Source organism: Lepidothrix coronata, unplaced genomic scaffold, assembly GCF_001604755.1.
Source record: "Lepidothrix coronata isolate B3197 unplaced genomic scaffold, Lepidothrix_coronata-1.0 Scaffold137, whole genome shotgun sequence".
Lineage (NCBI taxonomy): Eukaryota > Metazoa > Chordata > Aves > Passeriformes > Pipridae > Lepidothrix > Lepidothrix coronata.
Window position 1 is genome coordinate 1,525,901 of NW_016690317.1, and position 4,010 is coordinate 1,529,910.

General features: G+C 43.4%; 1 protein-coding gene across 1 annotated transcript in view; it reads left to right on the plus strand.

The window, feature by feature from the left end:
- Positions 1-4,010, plus strand: part of LOC108503355 (transcription factor COE2-like) — an 84,123-nt gene that overhangs the window by 61,428 nt on the left and 18,685 nt on the right. The window lies entirely within an intron of this gene.

Genomic DNA, 4,010 nt, shown 5'->3' on the forward strand with positions numbered 1-4,010 from the left:
AATGTGTATATCAGGGAGATTTGGAACATAATTTTCCTTGCTTGAGCAGAAATCCTCCAGGGGTTCCCTTGTCAGAGCAATGCAATATAAAATCATCTGTGGGAAAGGCTGGGCTCGGGGTTGTGCTGTATCAGACGCTGTGCTGGGCTCCAAGGATAGGAAGCTACTGGTTTGCTACAGCTTGTGAGTAGATTTGAGGAGGTCTTGTGGGAAACAACACTTCCAAGGATGCAGAGAGCTCTGCAGGTTGGAAGGGTGAGTGCCCTTGTCCAGAACACAGCTGAGGTGACAGCAAACATGTGCTCCTGCCACTGCCCTAACCTGGGAGAGACACGGGGAATAAGAGATGTGCAACACCTGAAGGGGCCTGCAGGGAAGCCAGAGAGGGATTCTTCATCAGGAACTGGAGTGATGGGTTCAAGCTGAACCAGGGGAAATTCAGGTTAGATATATGAGGGTGGCGATGCCCTGGCACAGGTTGCCCAGAGCAGCTGTGGCTGCCCCATCCCTGGAAGTGTCCAAGGCCAGGTTGGAGCAACCTGGGCTAGTGAAAGGTGTCCCTGCCCATGGCAGGGCATGGAATGAGAGCATCCTTAAGGTCCCTTCCAACCCAAACCATTCCATGATTCCATGATTCAAGATCTAAGGGCACAGGTGCCTTTTCTCTGTTACCTCTTTGAGCTTGGGCATCTCCCTGCAAACCCTGCTCTCCCTCTGGGTTCAGGATATTCCTGGAGGTCTCCATATTTCATTTCCTCTGGTTGCCCTCTGCTCTGCTTCGGGGAGAAAAGCAAAGACGAGCTGCAGAGCTTTGCTGAGGTGCCTGAACGTGGCCCTTTCCCAAGGAAATGTCTGCCCTTCCCAAGGAACGTGGCCCTTTCCCAACCGGTGGAGAGGGGGAGAGAGAGAGAGCACATCTCCCAAGGCAACATCAGAACGAGCTGTCACTCAGGGTAAATTGTGCAGATCTTCATAACATCATCTTCCTTCAGCAGTCTTCTGTGCTTTGATGTGTGGTGAAATAATTAATACTTTAAATGTCAGCACTGCTACCGTTGGGTGTCGGAGCCGGTCCCCGTTGAGCTGAGCTGGGCTGAGCTGCTGAGCAGGTTTTGCAGCTCCAGACAGGTGTCATGGCAGCAGTTGCTCAGCTGTGAGGATTTATTTCTCCTCCAATTCCAGCGAGTCACAGTGTATTTAAAACGAAAGCGTGGCTTTTGGAGGGTTGGGAATGACGTAAAAGGGGAAGCAGTGCCCATAATCCATTGGAGCCTTGCACAAATAAAGTCAGCCCGTGGCACGTTTAGACCTCTCCCTAGTGCTGATCTTAACAAACCTGGGGTTAAAACAGTAATTCTAGAGTGAGGTCCGTGGTCTCACTGACAGTTTAGTTTATTCACTAGGTGGCTGCTCTTTTTTGCATACATTAGGTTGTGTCACGCCCAGTTTTTTAAACCGTGTCCTGGGAAGTTCAAGAGACCCCTCGAACCTGAAACTCTGGATATGAGGGTTGCCAAAGGGATTTTTGCTGGGCCTGAATCAGTTTTCTGAGGGGTTTAATTTCAGATGTCTGTTTTCCAGGGCATAATGAACAGCCTGCTTGTGTGTCAGACCCCTTCATGGTCCCTGAACCCAGGAACCCAAAAGCACTGGGACATAATTTTGGCATATTTCTGTCTAATGCACAGATAAATCCCTACTGATCCAGTAGCTCTTTTCTCAGTGGAAGTGGCATTGTGGGGGAGCTGTTTAAACTTGCTGGTGGATTCTATAGCAAGGTGTCATTCACTCCCATAAATGCTGCTTTTTAGCAGGATTTCACGACAGAGATATTTTTGTTTCATTAATGAGTGAAACTAGTAGCAGGCAATTTGGTTGCAGGCTGTACAGAAAAGCTTTGTGCTGGAAGACACAATATACACATTGATTCAGAAGGGCTGAGTTCTTAGAACAATTCAGCACTGTCGAGAAATGATTTGCTTCTGTTTATCCATCAGGATGAAAATCTCCGCGCCAATCCATTGGAAAAATGTTGGTTGAACAATGGCCAATTTCTTCTTCCCAAATTTAGCATTTTGCCTATTCCCATTAGCTATTTTTAGTGAACTATGTACATAGATATATGTTTGGATTCCTCTATGTTTCATATTTCTTTTGCTGAAGATACATAACTCAGATGATTAGACTGGTAATCAAGAAGAGAAATGGCACAAAATGATGTACAGGCTCTTGAGAGAACTGGCCTATAATTCTCAGGATTATTGGCAAAATAACCCACCCCCCAAAAAAAAACCCCTCTTCCCAAATGGGATGTAGATTCTGTGGTAGTTGAAATGTGTATTATTAAACTCCTTAAGCAAACCAGAATGGCTCCCAGTGGAGAGCAAAGACATTCTAAGTATAGCCAAGACTAAATTCTCAGGTCTGGGTTTTCTCTACTCAATTCCCACTTGATTATCTCCTGTAATATTTAAACTTCATGCCATGCCATAATTATTTAATAAAAAGTAAATATAAAATGTATCTCAGTGGGGAATATGACCTTTTACCTTCATGTTGTTATACCAGAGACAGACCCAGGCAAACAGAGGGCCTGGATCAGTGGAATAGTCTGTCTCACTTGATAGTTTCATCCTCCTGGTGCCTCAGATGGTTCTCCTGGAAGGAGCTGAGGATATTTTGGAAGATTCAATAAGTGCCATCAGCATCTCTTGCAGTCAGGGGTTTTCAGCTGTGCCAGTCTCCAGCTGTTTAAAAAAAAAACCAAAAAAGCTATTTTTTTCCCAAAAGAATCACAAATGGTACGAGAGGATCGAATCCAGCACCGAATGAGGGCAGTGCTGAAGGACTTGCACGTGTTACTTATTAAATGTGCCACGAAACTCTGAGCAGGATCCTCAGCATTAATGTGGGGTTTGTGTTCCGACGCACACGCTGAAGGACAAGGAAATCCCAAGGAAAACATCCCCGGGGCTGTGCTGCTGCCCACTGCTCGTGCTGCTGTGTCAGAGGCAGGCAAGGCTGACTTTTGGGTTCTGCACCCGCGGAAATTGGAGTCTCCTCCTGAACAACCAGAAATGAGACCCTTATTTCCCAATTACAAACACAATTTCACTATGAAGGCACGGGAAGCTTTCTGGAATCGTCAGCGGTGCCAGGAGGGCTCTGCCAGCTCTTGCTGACTAAAGATCTGGGTCAAAACCTCCTGGTTTATCCACCAGAGATTCCCATCATTCCAGGGAAGTGGGGATGTTTGCAGAACACAACTGGAGAGCTGAACGTGTCTTAACGAGGAGCTGTGCCCTACTTTGGGGCTGCAGAATGTCGGGGGCGTGTGTGGGATGTGTTTATTAAAAAAGCAAACACCACACTCTGATTTCTGCCTCCACAACCAACAGCACGAGACCTGCTCCAATTTATGTTTGTCCCATAATTTGCTTTATTCCTGCCAGGGTCAGTTTGCCCAGAGCAAACACGTTCACCTTGAAAAGAGGTATTTTGTGATGGTGCTGCTGTGTCTCCCAGATTATTCATTCAGCCTTTGGTAGGTGGTGAGGAGTCAGAACTGGAGCAGTTTTAAGTGCAGAAGTCATGATTTCTTTGTTCCCTTATTGAGATAGAGCCATACAAATATATAGTTTTATATATATATTTAAATATATAATATATATAATATATATATTTATATTTATATATATATATTTAAAGATACATATGTCTCAAAGATAAAAATATATATCAAAGAAATATATCTCAAAGGTTCCCTTATTGAGATAGAGCCATAGAAATATATATATTTTTATATTTTTTTATATATATATATTTAAAGATACATATATCTCAAAGATAAATGCATATCAAAGAAATATATCTCAAAGGTGTATATATATATATATGGATATATAATATAAAGATATATGTCTCAAAGATATATATATCTCAAATATATATATCTCAAAGGTATATATATATATAGGTATATCTCAAAGGTATATATATTTATATATATA